General features: G+C 39.2%; 1 long non-coding RNA gene across 1 annotated transcript; it reads right to left on the minus strand.

Annotated features, from left to right (window-relative positions):
- Window positions 1-929: 929 nt before the first annotated feature.
- LOC136225512 (uncharacterized) lies at window positions 930-4220 on the minus strand. The gene is made up of 6 exons (XR_010687131.1): window positions 4198-4220; window positions 3930-4097; window positions 2652-2743; window positions 1609-1676; window positions 1343-1413; window positions 930-1077 (listed from the first exon to the last, which is right to left on the minus strand). It is a non-coding gene; the product is annotated as an uncharacterized lncRNA (long non-coding RNA).
- Between the last annotated feature and the right edge of the window lie 16956 nt (window positions 4221-21176).

A 21176-nucleotide genomic window follows, 5' to 3' on the forward strand; every position in this document is an offset into this window, starting at 1 on the left:
GTTCATACAAGTATGAAGTGAGACGAAACTTTATAATAAACTAATAAACTTAAAACCACCCCAAGTCAAGTAATATGTTTAGAAATAGGATTGACATATCACTGTTGAGACTTGCATGTAACAATGTCTTCTGTCGAGACAGAGAGCTGATCTCACAAGCTTTAGATATGCAAATATCTGGACAGTTACATGGATCCAATGAAAGGGAGTTCATTAGGATTGGGGACCCGACTTGAGATAACAGGATGGGTAGATTTATCCTTGTCACATGTTCATCTCATTGGTATTAATAGGTATAAGTAATCCTCAGACTCAAAATAATATTAATTAGTGATTCTGGATTATGGAACAAATCATCACTTGCGTCACAGTTAGATTCGTGGCTCAAGTGTAATATTTCCGTGGCTATAGTATTTAGCCACGAAAATTCAAGGTATATACTCACGTGGCGCAAGTGAGCGTGGCTAGGTAGTTGCCACAGGAAAATAATGGTCGTGGCATAAATTGATTTTTTTGCCACGGAAAAATCTGTGGCTAATCATATTCCTTTGCCACAGATAAAATCGTGGCAAATGTAAGATACCCGTGGCAACACAGCAGCCCGTGGCAATCAATTCCATTTAGCCACAAATATAATCGTGGCTAAAATAGAACACTTTTGGCTGAAATTCTTGTTTCGCTACGAGTTAAAAGAAGCTTGCTTAGCCGTAAAAATAATCTTTAAACGTTTAATCAAATTTCTTCACATATACTAATATATTTAAATTTTATTATTTATTTTATATTAATTTAACTTTTAAATATAAAAAATAAAAATTTAACATACATAAAATGGAAAGTACTTTATTAATTAATTTTTAATGAATACAATTATTTAACTTAAACTATCAATTTACAGAGACATGTATCTTTTACAAGGATATTCTATGACTCAATTTTATTTTAAAAAAAATAGAGTGACACGAGACCTCAAAATTCCCTATCACATGTCGTTGAGTTCTAAATTTTTTTACTTCACACTTGTGCCACGATCCTCACTATGATCAAGCTCTTCAAGTTGCTCAAGTTGACATAATCCTGAAAAATACAGAGAAACTTGGAAATTAGTAGCAAACAATAACACCAAATTTCCATACAGAGAGAACAGATAAAAAATAGTTCGGATTATTGATACATCTTAAGTATGATTTCTGACATCAGACAGATGAGAAACACTTAAAAGCAATAAACTAGGTACTCTAACCAACATACATTCTTCCATTTAGTTTCAAATTTGAACTTAAGAATGCGATTTATGAAAATGGTTTATGAAAATTAAAATAGAACCGGGAAGAAAGATTACCTTCTTAAGAAGATGAAACCATTTAAAAGCAAATAATGCTATGTTCTAATCGAAAGCTTTTTAAACTGAATCTGAAACCCACAATAACAAGCATTAGAAACAACTATAACATCAATTCCATGCATAGTCATAATAATGCACACCCCTAATTTTATGCATAGTCAGAATAATGCAACCCCTAAAAAAATGAACTAGTTCAGTTTGGTTAGGTGATTCTGCTTTAACGAAATAATGCACATCCCTAATTTCATCCATAGTTCACTCACCTTATGATTGCAGTATGGAGATCATTTGGTGACTTCTTTTTCTTTAATTGCTAATTTCTCCGATCAACCTAATCAAATATATAAAAAAGGAAAATATAGCATTAACTCAGAAAAAGATATTCAATCTAATTTCCAATTTCTCTTATTCGGCATTGTAAGATTAAAAACATATGATCCAAATTAAACAAAAAAATTAACAAACTTTTCATCAAAAACTTAGACAAATATCAAAACTAATTAATAACTATAAAGACAACAAAGGGAAAAGAGCTGTCCTTTTTTCAATGTAATTATATACAATTAGTTAACTAAAACTCTTTATTTGCAATCTGACCCACTAAACTTCTTAGTTGATTTTTGATTGTTAATTAACAGTACAATATTTCTTATCCATAAAAAACCATCATATCAATTTGTTCAGTTAGTTGATTTAGATCTGCATGCTACATGGTTCAATATATATTAATTATTTCTTATCTCAAAACTCCATATAGCAGGTGTTATTAACACAAGACAACTAACATTTTTTTGTTAAAGAAATATCTAATAGTTTACACCAGAATATATTCAATAGAAAAAGCTAGTTGCCTTGCAGTGAAAACACAACCATAACAAGCATGATAACCCAATAGTTAACTTAATTATAAATATAACTTTTTTATTATTTCATTTATGAGTGAATAGGCATTCAAATCCAATCCCTTCAAGTCAATATAAACGAAAGACCAAAACATGCATACAGAAAATTCTGTTCACAATTTAGAGATATCACAGTCAAGATCCTTTTTGGTTAACATGAAAGTCTTCACATTATTTGTCAAAAACACACACTCAAGATAATTATCTCAAATTTAAGGCATACCACCCAATCTTATTTGTTTCTATTAGTTGCTAGGGTACATTTTGAAAAAACAATGTAAGGGGCCAAATATCACGGAATCAAAGTCCAAGTATGGCTTCTCTAAGCATTGAACAACCATATACAAGAGGGCATTTACGCAGATTAGCTTATGAGAAAAATGAATATATAAAACTCGATATACCAATACCAAATTAGCAAGAATTCCACAGCCCCAATACTTTAATGCATCGAGATCATATGCTCTAGCTGCAGCCTCCTCATGATCATATGCCCCTATAAGTAGATAATTCTCATTAAATTAAACATATATGAACTCAGGCAATAAGCATGTCTACAACAATAGATTTGGTCAAACTAGCAACTTACCCAAGTAAACTGGCATAATGATTAGCAACAATTTTTCCATGCCTAAAAAAATGAAATCACGGCCACTCAACAGAATATTCCAAGATTTAGAAAGAGAGAAAAAGAGAACTCGAGAGACAAGGACTTTGCTTTCCCTTGTTATTCTGACTCTGGTTCCATGTACTTTTATCCCAAAGGTGAGTTTCATATCTACCCGTCCATCTATGTCTTAATGGACCACACATCAAAAGTTAGTGTCTGCATTGGTATAATTCAATTACATCCTTTTTTATGCTTAGCATCAAATATAAATGAACTAAATTAAGATTTAGGATCGGAAGCTGGCCAGAATTTGTCAACAGTCAGTTACAGCTAACCATAATAATGCACACTAACATTCTATAAAAATTATTGATACAGTCAAATTCCAAACAAGCCATTTGCTTGAAATGTTTTGTCGCCCAACAACATACCTACTAACTCCATGGTAAATGGAGCTACATTTACTAGCAGTACAAGGAGGCATCTTGCTGATGCACTCTCTGGCAGTGCAGCCTCTTGAGCTAGAACAAATACACATTCATTTAATGAATTCATCAATGATGGAGCACATCTCATCTAGAACAATTAATACACTACCAACATGGAAATTAATATCAATTCGACCATCCTCATTCTTTTGCAGCGTCTAGCCATTGGATGTAGTGATTACCTATTGTATCAAATAGGGTCCCCAATTTACGAGTTCAATAAGGTCCAAAGCTTGAAATGTGTATGTGTCGCATGAAAGTATAAAATCCAAACAACAATTAAGATCCAACCTAAAAATAGAACAATTGCAATTGGAATATACCTAAATCAAACAGGTGGTCATGCATGATTTAATAATGAAACTGGTTCAAATTTATTGATTTTTTGTACTAGGAATTATAAAATTGACTATTTATAAAACCTAGTTCAGACAAATTTTCTCAAATTAAAAGATTCAATCAGAGACTAGAAATCACAAACAGCAATTATAAAGAGCAAAAAATTACACAAGGGAGGAACACGATAAAGAGGAAGAAAAGGATTAATACCAAACAATATGCAAATAAATAATTCAAATGATTACCTTATGTTTTCCCATAGAGTCTCACTTTGACCTTGATTGTCCAATTGTCCGGCAACGAGTCATCGAAATTTCAGTTATCATCAAAATCTCAAATCTTGATAACTAGTAAACCCATCAACCTCTCCTGGTTTGTTTGTTTGAGAAATGATGAAGCTGAAAAAGAAAGAGCTTCAAAAAAAAGGGGGAAAAGAAGGATGTGGCAGAGAAATCACGTTAAATCAGTTGAAAGAGGAGAAAATAGCAAAGAAAATAATACAAAAAGGATTACCTTGACACCGAGCAAAGGGAGGGGATTAATCTGGTCAGGCACAATACAATCACATCGATGGATTCCACGATGGCTGCAATAGGAAATTGGATGTAAAATGAAGAGAGAGCGATGCCAAGGTTTTCCGGTCTGTAATTTTGGGGAATTTAATAGTTTCTCTTTCACATTCATGGTTTTGCTTTTTTGGTGGGAATATATCCTGCCTAAATATTTAGATGAATAATGAATTTTTTCGCCACTCACATGAAAAAAAGATTTAATATTAGAAATTAATTTTAAAATATATAATATTCTTGCCATGAAAAAAAGTTTACCGTGGCAAACTTCATGGAATAAGTAAATGTTTGCCATGAAAAAAAATTATACGTGGCGTAAATATATCAACAAATCATAAGTTTGTAGTAGATCGATTTTTTCTCGTGGCTAAATGAAAATATGCCACGAATTTTAAATTTTCGTAGCATGATTCATGGTGCAAGTGTCGATTTGTTGTAGTTAAGAAGAGATTTCTTCACTTTGTCATTGCCTCCAAACTTTCGCTTCATTGAGTCCCAGACATTCTTGGCTGTACGATGATCCAGGATTTGTTCAAAGATGCTACGGTCAATGGCTTGAAACAGATAATGTTTCACCTGATAATCTTTGGTTTTAGCATCTTCCAATTGCGTTTTCTGAGCATCAGAGAGAGTTGCCCCTGTTTTTGGTTGTACAAAGACATTCTCTACCAGACTCCATAGAACTTTTTCCCTCAACAGATTCTCCATCAGCTCACTCAGTGGTCATAATGACCATCAAAGTGAGGGATCTTTATCAGAGTCTTATCGTCACTCATTCTCTCGGTGTTTGATCACTCGAAGGCTGCTTCTTCTTCTCTACAAGCCTAGTGGGGGCTCTGATACCAAATGTTAAGTAATACAAGAGTACAAACAATTAGTGTGAATGATCAATTTATTCATTGAATCAGGTCTTAGCTTTACAAGGCTTTACAAATAACAAGAAGAAGAAAAACAATGACACATTAGCAGATACTCTCCTAGATAACAAACATTTCAAAAATAAAAACAAACTCTAACAAACCTAAAAACAAGGGATTCTTATTTTAACCGACTTTATTCCAACAAATTATATGTTTATGCCATAATTTTGTATTTATGCCACCATTGACTAAGATTGCCGGTGAGAGCAGTTGAGAAAGATTTTGTAGCCACCGCCAGAGATTGGAGGGGGGGGGGGGGATCGGTTTGATTGCGGGAAACAGAGCGACTAGCGCCCGCATGTTTGAGAAAAGAGGATCGGCTGAATAGGTGAGCAATGGAGAAAGAAGAATTGGAGAGCCGCGCTGGGGCGACCATGGTTGGGTGTAGGTGACGATGATATGGTGGCTGCTAGGTCATGTTCTCTTTCCCGGATAACATCCATCTTCAAATTTCTATAATTAATTCTAAAAAAACATCAAATAAATATTTAGACTCCTACAAGACCTAAATCATCTCTTTTTATTTATTAATAAAGAGCTGGAACCTGGTCAGGAGACAATAGCCGGACATCCCAGCCAGGCTGGCACCCCCGACGCTTGCCCCGACCAACCCGAATTCAATAAATAATAAAGAATAGAACAGAGAGAGAGAGTTAGGAGTAGCGAACGTGCGCCACATTACAAAGGTCATCAAAAATAAAGGAATTACAAAAAGCAGGGGCCGATGGCCACCAGATGCTACTGTCGGCGGATGCACCATGTCTAGCCAAGGCGTCCGCTGCATGGTTACCTTCCCTAAAAATATGCGAGATAGTGACAGCCATCAGCGAGCAAAGACGTAAACAATCGAGTCTTCCGGTCTCTTCACAAACCTACGAAGCGTAAATCCGAGTCTTTCTATACCTTCGCCAAATTCAAAACTTACTCGCCCTTCTGTGGTAAGATGTCGAACGTCCATCTCTGGGACGAAAGATTCTTTTTTGTTAAAGTGAAAGAAGGTGAACCCCTGGGATTCCCGTCGGTTTGGAATGCCAAACCTCTGCATATGGCTAGAGATCTACATATACTGACGGACAACGATGAGAAGGTGGCTGATCTCATGAAAAGCATCAAGACACATGCTTGGACGTACGCCGATGCTTTGGAATTCATGATGAATGATATTCCTCTGATCCGCCGTGAAGAGGACAGAATTACTTACGTGAAGTTTACCCAACTAGATAAAGGTAATTTTGTTTCTTCCTTGAACTTTGATTATTTCGTTGTTCCCTTATCAGGGGTTTGTCTGAGGCAAGTCGCGCCCTTGTAGAGATGCGTAGAAAACAGAAGGAGCTAGAGGACCAAAAAGATACGCAGGTGGCGGATCCCCATAAGAGCTCTGGGAAGCGTCCTGCTGATGACGTTGCGAATCCCCCTCTACAGAAGAAGAAGAGATCTGTTGCTTCCGGTGGGGGAAAGTTACTGGCGGATGCCAAGATAGCTGAGAAGCCGCTAACGGAACTAGAGCAGGTATGTTTGATTTACCGTCTTTCCTTTTCTTATCACGGATCCTAATTTTGGTCTTTTAATTCTTGCACAGGTGCTTAAACCTGATTTGGGCGGGTACTGGCTCGCCAAGTACGGTCATAAAGGGTCCCTAAGGAATGAGTCGTTTATCAATGATCTGGACGAGGCCCTTGGTCAACTTGGCGAAGTGCAGGAGAGCCAGAACAAGTTCTTCGGGTCAGCCCATGCCAAGATGGGAAAAATGGATCTCCTTTCGGTGAGCTTTCTTTATCTCACATTTTTGGATGAAAGAGTGATCTCTACGAGGAGATTTGTGTCTTACATCGTCTTTTGTATTGACAGGCGTATATGCACATGCGTGCCATGGAGGCGGATCTCCTGCAAGGGGTGGCGGATAAGGCGACTATAAAGAGGCTGGAGAAAGAGGTCGTCGTTGCCAATATAAATACCGCTTCCGCCATTGCTCTTAACGAGAGCAAAGACGTAGAGATCCGTAATCTAAAGGAGAAGTTGGAGGAGATGGAGAAGGACGCTAAGAATCACGAGGATGCCTTGCTGAACGCGGAGATCCTGGGGGGAGAACGTGCTTATTATTACGACGAATGGATCATGGCGTACGTTAAGCTTTCCTACCCTGAGATTGATTTTATGGACCCAGAGTACCTGGTCCCCGAGGTTGAAGATTGCCTAAAATATCGCAAGATCCCCAACGCTAAGGATTTCATCCGCGATCAAATTCGGAAGAAGCTGAGCGGATCAACTGAGGAGACCAAACCTGTGGTGGATCTTGAAGCGGAGGACCTCGGCGAATCATCTCAGGGGGCGGGCGACAAGAGCAGTGATGTGATAGATTGTACGGTTCCTCAAGAAGGAACCATTACTGTAGAGAAGGAGATTCCTCTAGAAGGCGCATCTGTTGAGAAAGATGCTAAGGAGGATACTCCTGTTTGAATGTAATATACGTACAATTTATTTTAATCCTTTTTTGCAACCATTTATCTTTACTTTACGCTTTATATCTTTCAGCAAGTAATTTTATAGGTTTTAGGATTTATCTTGTTGGTTCGAGGTAGGTGGCCAGCCATACCCCGGAGTGTGAGCCTTTTTGAAGGCTTGAAGCTTTTATTCCTTTAGAGGAAGTTAAGCTGCCTTAGGCGATCGATTTGCTTCCTATCTTTGAGGTGAATCGATCCGCCACTAGGACTTAGAACTCTTCTTTGGAAAGAGTGTGTGAGAGTGTAAAGATCTCACGTCTGAGAAATGTTCTAACTCTATCTCTGACGGTGATCAATTGTTTCCTATCTTTGAGGTGAATTGACTCGCCGCTGAGATTGTTCTCCTATCTTTGAGGAGAAAGTAGTCATATCATGATAGCATTTATTCTATTTGTGGGAATGCATTTTGTTGCCTCCCCCATTTTTGAATCTGGAATATTTATATTACTGCAAGAAAAGTACTTAAAGAAAGAATTTGCAAGATGAAAATTTCCTTTTATTAAATGGCGATTCACCTTATTACAACGAATTGGTCTTATGTGTGAGCCTCGTTAAAACCTTTAATAAGAAAAACCACATGGGATAAAAACTTACTATTATTTCCTATCTTTGACGGTGATCAATTGTTTCCTATCTTTGAGGTGAATTGACTCGCCGCTGAGATTGTTCTCCTATCTTTGAGGAGAAAGTAGTCATATCATGATAGCATTTATTCTATTTGTGGGAATGCATTTTGTTGCCTCCCCCATTTTTGAATCTGGAATATTTATATTACTGCAAGAAAAGTACTTAAAGAAAGAATTTGCAAGATGAAAATTTCCTTTTATTAAATGGCGATTCACCTTATTACAATGAATTGGTCTTATGTGTGAGCCTCGTTAAAACCTTTATAAGAAAAACCACATGGGATAAAAACTTACTAAAGGAAAAAGAGTACTCAAGACCTTGGTTACATTTTATTCTCTGGCGAAATACTTGCGAAGGTTCTGAATATTCCACGTCCGTGGCAGAGTGTTCCCCTCCATATCTTGGATTTTGAAAGTGGCAGGTCCAATTTTGATGACTATTTTGTATGGCCCCGTCCAGGTGATTCCCAATTTTCCTTTGCCTTCTAAGGATTGAATTTTGTCCGCCTTTCGGAGCACTAGGTCCCCTGGGTTCAGATCCACGAGCTTGGCGTGTTTGTCGTGATAGGCTGCAATCCTCTGTTTGTAGGCGGCCATTCGTACATATGCCTTCTCCCTTCTTGTTTCCAATTGGTCCAGACTTTCCTTTAATCTTTGGTCATTCATGTCTTCACAGTAAAACAAGACTCTGTCGCTAGGGACCTGGATCTCGATAGGGATCACAGCTTCTACACCATAGGTGAGGGCGAATGGTGATTCGCCAGTTGCAGTTCGAGGAGTGGTTCTGTATGCCCATAGGACATTCATGAGGTGATCCGCCCACTTTTTATTATGCTCACCCAGTCTCTTTTTTATGCCCTTGACAATCGTTCGATTTGTTACCTCGGTCATCCCGTTGGATTGGGGGTAGTAAACGGAGGCGAACCTGTTTTGAATGCCTTGGCCTACACAAATGTTCTGAACTCTCCACAATTGAACTGCGTCCTGTTGTCAGTAATAATCGTGTGGGGAACTCCGAATCTTCCGACTATGTTGTCTCTGACAAACTCGACCATTCGCTCTGCATTTATGGAAGAGACAGCTTCGGCCTCAACCCACTTCGTAAAGTGGTCCACAGCTACTACAACATATTTCCTTTGTATCTTGGTAGGAGGAAATGGGCCAACAATGTCAATCCCCCAGATGGCAAAGGGTCGTCCTTCAACAATGGGCTTTTTTAGGTGCTTAGCCATGTGAGATTCGTGTGTATGGACCTGGCAATTATGACAGGACTCCACCAGTTTTTGATCATCAAGTTCCGCCGTGGGCCAGTAAAATCCTGCCAATCTGGACTTTTTCAAGATGGAGGCGGATGCTTCGTGAGCCCCGCAAGTACCTTCATGCAATTCCTTGAGGATCTGTTGTCCTTCTTCTTTCTTTACACACTTCAACCAGGGGTGACCAAAAGATTTTGTGTACAACTGGTCATTCATTATGGAAAAGTATGCAGCCTTTCTCACCGTCCGTTTAGCCTCTTATTTGTTTTGGCGTGTTTGTTGTGATAGGCTACAATCCTCTGTTTGTAGGCGGCCATTCGTAGATATGCCTTCTCCCTTCTTGTTTCCAATTGGTCCAGACTTTCCTTTAATCTTTGGTGATTCCTGTCTTCACAGTAAAACAAGACTCTGTTGCTAGGGACCTGGATCTCGATAGGGATCACAGCTTCTACACCATAGGTGAGGGCGAATGGTGATTCGCCAGTTGCAGTTCGAGGAGTGGTTCTGTATGCCCATAGGACATTCATGAGGTGATCCACCCACTTTTTATTATGCTCACCCAGTCTCTTTTTTATGCCCTTGACAATCGTTCGATTTGTTACATCGGTCATCCCGTTGGATTAGGGGTAGTAAACGGAGGCGAACCTATTTTGAATGCCTTGGCCTTCACAAAATGTTCTGAACTCTCCATAATTGAACTGGGTCCCGTTGTCAGTAATAATCATATGGGGAACTCCGAATCTTCCGACTATGTTGTCTCTGACAAACTCGACCATTCGCTCTGCATTTATGAAAGAGACAGCTTCGGCCTCAACCCACTTCGTAAAGTGGTCCACAGCTACTACAACATATTTCCTTTGTATCTTGGTAGGAGGAAATGAGCCAACAATGTCAATCCCCCAGATGGCAAAGGGTCGTCCTTCAACAATGGGCTTTTGTAGGTGCTTAGCCGTCTGAGATTCGTTTGCATGGACCTAGCAATTATGACAGGAGTCCACCAGTTTTTGAGCATCAAGTTCCGCCGTGGGCCAGTAAAATCCTGCCAATCTGGACTTTTTCAAGATGGAGGCGGATGCTTCGTGAGCCCCGCAAGTACCTTCATGCAATTCCTTGAGGATCTGTTGTCCTTCTTCTGTCGTTACACACTTCAACCAGGGGTGACCAAAATATTTTCTTTACAGCTGGTCATTCATTATGGAAAAGTATGCAGCCTTTCTCAGCGTCCGTTTAGCCTTTTATTTGTCTTGAGGAAAAGATCCAGTGGAGAGATACTGTTGTATCGGTGATCTCCAATCTCCTACGGCAGATGAAAGAAGAGCTACCACTTCTGGGGCGAACGCCGACCTGTCTCTTATCTCGAATGGACATTGAAGGTCTGTCCACTGATCCTTGCTTGAGGCTAGTTTAGCCAGGTGATTCGCTTCTGTGTTTGATCCTCACAACACGTGAACCAACTCCCACTTGGTTTCTTTAGACTCCAAATGGTTTAATAGCTTTTTGGCCTCCTCAACGTACTTGACCAAAGTTTCATCTTTTACATCAAAGTTTTTTATCACCTGATTGACCATTAGCTTAGAATCGCTATAGATCACAACTGGTTCTGGCGTGATCTCCTTGAGCAGGCGCAGTCCCAATATCAAGGCTTTATATTCCGCGGCATTATTATTTGCTGGGAATTCTAACTTCACAGCATAATGCAACTTGATGTAGTGAGGTCCCTTGATCACTACGCCGATTCCTGAACCTTCAGCCGAAGAGGCGCCATCTGTGTACATTGTCCATTCTTCCACTTTTGGCCTCGGAAGGCTTATGCCCTCTTCGGTGAATTCGTTCACAAAGTCTGCCAAGACTTGACTCTTTAAGGCGGATCTGCCTTCATAACGAACATCAAACTGGCCCAGGCGAATTGCCCGCTCCATTAGTCTCCCTGAAGTTTCCGGCTTTTGTAATACCTTCCTCATAGGTATATTGGTACGAACAATAACCGTGTGGGTCTGGAAATAAGGGCTTAGGCGGATTGAAGTGGTTACCACTGCTAAGGCCATCTTGTCCAATCTCGAATACCGGGTTTCCGCATCCTTTAAGACTTTGCTCACATAATAGATTGGATATTGTTGGCCATCTTCTTCCCTTATCATGACCGTGTAGACCACTTTATCAGTAACAGAAACATACATGTACAGATTCTCACCTTCCAAAGGTCTGCTCATTAGGGGCGGTTCAGATAGAAAGCGTTTGATCCCCTCGAAGGCCTGTTTGCAATCTTCATTCCACTCGAAGCCTTTTTGTTTTTTGATCACTTCATAAAAAGGTTGGCATCTACGAGCAGAGCAGGAGATGAATCGACCAAGCACTATGATCCGCCCGTTGAGACGTTGCACTTCTCTGGAATTTTGTGGCGCCTTCATGTCTAGCACCGCCTTGATTTTATCTGGGTTGGGACCTACTCCCTTCTGGCTGGTCATGTATCCCAGAAATTTTCGATAAGTTGCCCCGAACGTACACTTCTCCGGATTCAACTTGATGTTATGATGATGAAGGACTCCCAAGACTTCCCTTATGTCTTCTGCATGTTTCTCTATGGTGGTGCTTTTAATGATCATGTCATCTACATAGACTGAGAAGTTGTCACCTTTTCTCCCCTCGAATATTTTATTCATCATCCGCTGGTATGTAGCTCCGGCGTTTTTGAGCCCCTAGGGCATGACCTTAAAGCAATAGGCCGCTTGGTGTGTTACGAAGGAGGTCTTGATCCTGTCAGACGGTTCCATCGGGATCTGGTGATAGCTAGATTTCACATCTGTGAAGGAATACATTGCGTGCCCAGCGGTTCCATCAACTAGGATATCAATACAAGGCAGAGGGTAGTTGTCTTTGGGACAAGCCTTGTTAAGATCCGTGAAGTCGATACACATGCGGTATGATCCACTTGCCTTCTTCACTAGGACCACATTTTCCAGCCACTGCGTATAAATAACTTCTTCAATGGCGTCCGCCTTCCTTATCTTAGAGACCTCTTCCTCAATTACTTTCTGTCTCTCTGGACCATGATTCCTTCATTTTTGTGCTACAGGGACCGCATCTTCGGTGATATTGAGTTTATGGGTGATCACATCTGGACTGATTCCCGTGAGGATCTCATCTTTCCATGCGAACACACCCTCGGAATCGAGAAGAACCTTTGTGATGTCTTTCTTGACCTCTTCTTTTAACCCTCTGGTGATTCGTACCTGTTTGCCTTTTGCCATAAGAAACATCTCCGTATCTCCAAGGGCCGTTGTAACGAGTTCTTCCTCATCATCATCATTAGACTGTGGGCGAATCGACAGGGATGCCGAATATGTCTCCTGGGCAACTTTCTGGTTCCCCTTGACCATCACTCCTCCCTTAGCAGTAGGGATGTACATCGTCAATTGGCGAATTGATATGAGAGCCGCCACCTCTGAGATGAAAGGTCGCCCTACGATAATGTTGTATGCCAATTAACCATCCATGATGGAGAACTCCAGATCTCCCATCCATACTTGGTCGTCATCCGCTAATTCCCATTCCAGTGTTACTTGGCCCTTTGTCTGGATTGTGTGACCCGTCACTCTCAGAATATCTACAATGGTAGTCTCAATTTGAATAGGGTCAACCTTGAGTTTGGCGAACGCACCCCTGGTGATGACATTACAAGAACTGCCGGTGTCTACCATTACTCTCTTCATTTCCCATGCCTCCACCATCATAGTAATGACAAGGGCATCTGCATGTGGAGAGATAGCCGGACCGACGTCTGCAAAGGGACGGTTGAGCGACGCTCTATCTAAAGCAGTGGTCTTTGCTTTCTTTAACGTAGGCTGATATCCTAGTCCGCCAGCAATAACATTAATGACCCCTTTAGCCTTTTTCTTTGGCTCGTCTCTAGGTTTATCACCATCTCCCTTTCTATCATTCTGGACGAACCTGTCCAGCTTTCCTCTTTCGATAAGCCTCTCGATTTCCCTAGCCAACTCCCAGCATGCATCTGTATCATGGCCGTTTCTCCTATGGTATTTGCAATAATTCTTGGGGTTTTTCCCCATGTTGGTGTACTCCCCCCCTTTTGGTTCGGGGTATGAAATGCTCCGTTTATGCTGGCTGTTCTCTATCCACATTAGCACCTCGCTTTTGGAAGCGTTCAACGGCGTGAACGATGGTACATATGCTGATTTGTTCCTAGAGCCTCTTCGCCTGTTCCGGGAGGATGAGTCAGGGAGCCTTTCTTTTTCCTTATCCCGTCTCCGAGACTCGCCCCTTCCTTTCTTGGGTGGAGATGCCGAATCTCTTCGGATGTCATCAACTTCTATGAAGTCTTTGCACCTGTCTATCAGCTCCGCCATATCCTGTGGTTTGTTTCTGATCAGATCCTCTTGCAAGCTCTTGCATGTTGTGTTTTTTACAAGTGCTTCCACTGCCATGGAGAGATCCACATCAACAATGCGGATACACAACTTATTGAACTTGTCGACATACTCCCGGAGAGGTTCATTTTCTTTTTGTTTTAACTCAAAGAGTTTTCGCGATTTAACCACTAGAGGGATACTTCCTGCGAATTTTGAACAGAATTCTCTACTCAATTGATCCCAGTTGTTTATCAACCCTGGGTGGAGAGATTGAAACCAGTCGTAGGCTGGACCTTTTAGTGTGGTGATAAACATTTGGCATTGCACTGCTTCGCTTGCACGGTTAAGCCCGAGCAACATGCGGTACTTCCTCGCATGGGCTTTAGGATTATCCTCGCCAGAATAGGCTGGTATATTTGGAATTTTAAAATGCCTATCCATCTCCTCGGCCTCAATCAATGCGGCGAAGGGCGATTCCCGATTGGCGAACGGATTACGCCTGGCGTTCTCTTCATTTTGTCTACGTACCTCATCCCTGATCTGATCCGCCATAGAACCCTGACCCCTTCTTGGACGCCTTCTACTATGGGACCTGCTTCGCTGTGAAGATGAGGAGCTAGATTCTGATGAAGGGTCTGATGGTGACTTACCACCATCACGCCCTCTGGGTGGAGATTGTCCCCTTGGAGGAGATCGTCCCCGATTACCTCCATCTGGCGGGGTATGCTGTACAACCTGGCGAGATGAACCTGCTTGGCGTTCGTCTCTTCTTCGTTCAGGGGGCGGAGGTGACTTTCTTCACCGCGGGGATTTAGTTTTGCGTCTTCGATGAGAACGAGATCTGGACCGTCCCTTTTGGTGTGATCGCGTCCGGTTCTTACGCCTGTGATCATCACTCCTGCCTTCCGACTGATCCATTGTCGTATCATTCCGTCCCTGATTCGCCGATGGCGGAGCTCGAGGTTCGCCAATAGTGATCCCTGGATTTATTGTGTTTCTTTGACTTCCCTCTAGCGGATCATGAAATAATGCTCGATTTAATGGCGGGTTGCCATCGAGCCCCAGGTTGATAATTATCGAATCAACGGGTTAAGAGGGAAAAAATGATGAGTCGCAGCGAGCATTAGGCATAACATAAGCGCTCTGCCATTGCGATAGGGTTGGTCTTGGCGGTGGACGACGATTATACGGGAAAGCAGTTCCTATCATTGCTCCACCTACATCTCGGTTCGTCAGGAAAGCTCGTAATCGACCTTCCATAATGGGTCCATGTTCTCTGCCTACAGTGCTTGCGCAAATGTCCAAAAGGGTTTCTGGTGACATGTTCCTTTCATCATGAATGATTGGCTCATCAGGATCAACACGACCAGCGTCTGTGGTGGGATTAATTGATGGTGGTATGGGTGGTACCGAAGCACCTGTTGAGGGGTTGGACTCCCCACTTGCCATGTTTAACTCGTGAACTAAGTCCTTTCTAGTTTAGAACTTCCACGATCACCGCACCAATTGATAACTGGCGATGAACTTCTAATCGGATTCCTTCCCTGCGGGGGGCGTCGTTGGGTTCAACGGGGGGAAGCTCCGATGCCAAAGTCAGTATAGGAATAAAGAATAAACTGTATTAACAGAGTAGGGTTTGAAAATGAAAGTGTGTACCTCAATAGCTTGGGCTGTAAGCTATTTATAGTCATGAAGTCGTAAGTCCTAGTAACTAGAAAGTCTCCATTAATGCCTCATTAATGGTGGTTACGGATCTCCTTTAAGCTTGGCCGTTAGCTCATTAAAGGACCATTAACTGCCTTTATTGGGAATCGGCTCAACTGTTCGGCGGGCGGATCGAGGCATGATGGCGGGTCTTCCATAGGTTTGACTACGGACCTCGCGTGGCGGAGTCCAGGTGATACGCCATTTGGATGACTTGCTTGATACGCCATCGCTTCTCAGACTGCCCCAATACGCGGCCGTTTTGGCAAATATCCTCTTTGATCCCTTGGATAATATCTCGATGTTATCAAATATATTTCCATTTTAAGATCCTTAACCGTTATTTAAAAAGTTAGTTAAAGTTTAGTAATCATACCGTGGAAATAAATAAAAGTTAATGGCTATGCATGTAGTTTACCCATTTGATTGAGACATAATATGATGTTAGGGTAATAGGAAAAATGCACGCTTAATCAAATTTTTTCTTAATTTTTTTCTGAACACTATGTTTAATTGTCGCACAATGAGGAACAAAATATCTGTATTTTATAATGATATCTAACTTGTCAATGTTAGAAGTAAACTTACTATTGACGGCTAAAATTAAAAGTAAAATTTCATTATTTTAGACCTTAAAAGTAAAATTGTTTCTAATTGTGGTTACCGTATTCTTACACTTTATTCCAAAAAACTAAATAATCAGTTGTTTAATATATCTAAATAAAAAAGTTAGGGCTTAATGAATCAAATAGTGAAAGATTAGCCTAATAATGTTTTTTTACCTTAACATTGTTACATGATATTCTCATTAGAAAAACAAAAAATGTAGATAACGTGAGGACAGTTGTTAGAACTAAAATAGAATAATGATCTGTTATTTGCTCCTACGGACATGAGTTATGACTGCAAATTTACGTTTGGTTTCGTTTCCCATTCTGCAGAGTAAACAAAACACAATTTCCATTATGAAGGAGGTGTCGATTGGAATTTCATTTATTTATATATACATATTCCAACAAAAACGAAATCGCTACATTTTGCAAACCGACATCCCTTTGCTTTAGGGCCAATAAAAGATAATAATAGGAAAAGACGGGGCTAAACATCTATCTTCTTTTTAGTCTGGCATGGATGGATATCATTATCCTATATTCAATAATATATAAAGCAACCAAAGCTATCTATATTATGGTACTAAAGAAGAAGAAGAAATTAAGATTGGTTTAGGTAACAGAGCCATTAAGTAGATATGTCTTGCCTTTATATCTCTACTAACGTTAACTTGGATGGCGTGGATACCGATCCTATCTTCTCTGATGCAACTAAACCTGTTGCCAGTATCATCGGCAAGCCTGAACACGTAAATTTCATTTCCCTTCTTTTTATTTCATTTTCACTTTCAACTTTTACTTCTACTTTTAAGGAATTTGTTGTAGAAAATGTTAATATATTGGTTATAAAATATTTGGGATAAGATAGTCTATGGTTTTTGGGAAAATATCAATTTAGGCACCACTTACAAAATAGCATATAAGCTTAACATATAAAAATGTACTAATTTAGGCCTTGATAACTGAAAGAGACACGTTATTGATATTACTCGGTGGAGCCAGAAATCTGAATTAACTTAAGCGAATAATAGGAATGACATGCCCTCGATGCCTAAATTGATACTTTTTAAAGGTTAAACTTATATTGATGTTATTTTATAGGTGGAACCTAAATTGATACTTTCACAAACTAAGGCTAAAATTGATTTATTTACTAATCTTGTGTGTTGAATGTTTTGAACTAAGTTATAGCAAAGATAAACAAAAGGGGCTTGAGAAACATTGAAGGCTTATTATTGTATCGGAGGACTACATCGCTAAATAAAGCCTGGTCATTCATCTGGAAGAACATACGTGCATCCGGAGTACGCACGATACGGGCTTGAGAATTGTCATTTTGAGGAAGAATGCATTAGACCTGTTAAAACTAACCCCTAGAGGACCCAAAAGAATTTGGGTACTGAAAAATCATTAATTATCATGCAGGTGAGCCTGAGATGTGCTCAGAAGTAAAAAAAGTAGTACATTGACAGTGCATGCTCCAGGCACATGACACGTGATGAAACTCAATTCATCACATTAGAACGAAAACGAGGAAGAACAGTAAGTTTCAGAGATGGCATAAAAGGAAGAATAGTAGGCTCTCGATCCATCAGAACCAACCCTATTATTGAAGAAGTCTCCCTAGTCAGAGGTTTGAAGTACAATCTTTTGAGTGTGGCTCAACTATGCAATAAAGGAAGAAGGGTAACTTTCGACTTCTCTAGATGTCAAATACTAGACAGTAAGACAAATACTCTCATTCTTACTGCTCCCAGATTGGAAAACGTTTTTATGTTGAATCTAGAAAATAATTTTTCAAAGGATATATGCTTAGTTACAAAGGAAGAAAATTCATGGCTATGCCACAGAAGACTTGGTCATGTAAGCATGGACCTTCTGGCCAAATTAGCAAGAAAGCAACTTGTTGAAGGTTTGCCAACACTTAAATTTGAAAAATATCATTTATGCAATGCTTGTCAATCAGGGAAACAAACTAGAAAGTCTTTTAAAAGTAAAAATCTTGTTTCAACAAAACGTCCTCTTGAACTACTACACCTGGATCTTTTCGGACCAGTTCAACCTATGATTATAGGAGGAAGAAGATTTTCATTGGTAGTTGTAGATGATTTCTCTAGATATACTTGGGTCATCTTGCTCAGCAGCAAAGATGAAATGTTTGAGTTATTCTCAAGACTATAAGAAAATTAAGAATGAGAAAGATCTAAAGATTGTTCACATCAGAAGTGATAACGGTGGAGAATTCTAAAATCAACAATTTGAAGAATTATGTGAAACTAGAGCCATTGATTATAATTTCTATGCTCCTAGGACTCCCCAAACAAATAGGGTAGTTGAAAGGAAAAATAGAACTCTAGTAGAAATGGCCAGAACAAGCTTCCAAATTATTTATGGGGGAGAAGCTGTCAACATAGATTGCTATATTGTCAATAGGGCTCTAGTCAAACCTATTCTGAAGAAAACACCCTATGAATTGTGGAAAGGTCGAAAACCCAAGGTAGGATATTTCAGAGCTTTTGGTTGTAAATGTTTTATACTAAACACGAACGAGAAACTTGCTAAATTTGATCCAAAGGCTGATGAAGCCGTTTTTCTTGGCTATTCAACAAACAACAAAGCATATAGGATTTTCAATAAAAGAACCCATGTGTTGAAATACATTTCCACACCGATTTTGATTTCACAAATCTATTTAAATTAGAATTAAATTCCTAAGATAAATTTCCAACTCATTAAATTTAAATGCTTTGATTTATTATCACTAATGTGCTTGTTGAGTGTAAAAGGAATCTTGCAAGAAATTTAAGCAAAACTAGTCAAGATGATGTAAGCATTGAAGCCAGTCCTGTCTCAGCATCCACGGAACCGACTTTGACCGAGCATGCACCAGCTGTACCACGTATAAAGAGTCACTTTCGAACCAAAGTTTATTCCACCCTTATCAAAAGCAGTATTAATTGCATAAATGGCAGCGAAAAGCTCAACGATATAAGAGAATGATAATTCAATGGGGTAAGCAAAAGCACCTACGGAAGTACCATTATGTGATCGGAAAATACCCTCGGAGTTGGTGCTAGAGACGCATCTGTATTAACTTTCAACCAGTCCGCATCCACATTTAATTTGATTTTGATGTTCATTTATTTTTTATCATTTAGTTTTTTTTTTTGAATTTGACGCATTCATTTTATTTTTATCTTTTTTTTTCTTATATTGAAGAACTAGTCATTATTATTGTCGATAATTGCTTATAACTTGCTATCTAAAAACACCAAATTAATAATGCCAATTGTAGATACCCATTTTGTCCGGGGTAACTTCTTATTTTTTATAATTTTTATTCTTGTAACACATTCTTATTTTATAAACATTTATTTACTAAATATGGTGAGTAAATTGTAGTTAATCATATTTTACAAAAGGGAAGAGAAATATTCTTAATAGTCATAAAATTGGTTAAATGTTTATGTTATAAGAATTTAATCAATCAATTAAGATATTAGTTATTAATTAAGTGAATGTTATTTTTAAGTTAATATGTTTATAATGAGATTTAATTGGATAAAATTTATATATTTAAAAGGTAAAGAGAAACCTAAGCTTACTAATTACTAATGTTTATGTGATAAACATTTGATTTTTGAAATGAGAGTATGAACAATATTTTATCACCCACAATTATAAAGAGCTGAAACCCATATCCATTCTAACAGGTTCAAAGGCTCCAACCCAATTTAAAAGACCATTTCCAATGTTCAACAATTCCATTACAAGCCCAAATACGAGATACAAAGTAACAATACATAGAAGTAGCAATATAGAAGTAGCAATACATAAGACAAATATACTTCTTGGCCACCAAGTCTGATAGTTTTTCTATAAATAGAGAGCCAAAACAGACCAAGAAGGAGAGGGTAGCAGGGTCCTCCATCTTCAACTCCTCATTTCGTGTCCTTCAGCTTCATCAAGGTTTGAGTTTTCTCCATTTTTTAATTCCCTCTTTTCCTTCTCTATATTTCCTCATTTTTTTCCTGTTGTAATCTCTTGGTCTTCATCATCTTCTTATTACTCTGTTATCTTCCTCATCTTCATCATCTTCTTATTACTCTGTTATCTTCACCATCTTCAAGTTGAAGGAGTTTTGTCTTGCTCTTCAGGTCAGGTTCTGATTCTGGGGAGAAGACAAAGCAGTGATTTCTCAATTCCAATCTTTCACCATTTTCTTCTTCTTAATTCTGGAAGCTAGGTTCTAGATCTGAGGAGGAGAAGTTCTGTTTTTCCTCATTTTTCTTCTTCCAAAGCTTTGTTTTCCTTCTTCACCGTTTCTTCTTCTTAATCAGTCCAGGTTCTGGTTTTGAGGATGAGTTTTGTTTCTCCTTAATTCTCCTCATTTCTCTTCTTTAAGATCTATCTTTTCTTCTCATTGCTCTGTCTTCAAACCAGGATCTGGAAAGGAGTGGATCTGGTTTTCAAGAGGAGTTCTGTCAAAAACAGAGCAAAATCTTTCTTTTCTCTCTTCTTAAAGTTCCCTCTTGCACCCATTCTATCCTCACCAATCCTGTCGTCAAAATAAATCAATACCAGCAAATACAATCAAACAAAAAAACAAAAAGCAGCTTTTTATTGTTCCAGCAAATACAAATACTAAAGGAATCTGGGTCTCTATCAAAGGATACCTGATACAGATTGAAAGCAATAAATGAAGGTTTTAATCGTAAACCAATAAAGAGGTTCTTCTCTTGCTAAACTAGAAGGAGTGAATCCCAATAAACAAGGTATAAACCTTAGGTTCTCAAAGAGAATGATTTTGATTCATAAAAGTTACCTCATCCTTACAAAATGGGGGTTTAAATACATCCCCCTAAAGATAAGAAAAGGACAAGGACTACCCCTACTAGGGTTACAATAAGGTTAACAACAAAAGGGTAAAATAGGTAA

This window comes from Euphorbia lathyris, chromosome 4, assembly GCF_963576675.1.
Source record: "Euphorbia lathyris chromosome 4, ddEupLath1.1, whole genome shotgun sequence".
Taxonomy (NCBI): Eukaryota; Viridiplantae; Streptophyta; class Magnoliopsida; order Malpighiales; family Euphorbiaceae; genus Euphorbia; species Euphorbia lathyris.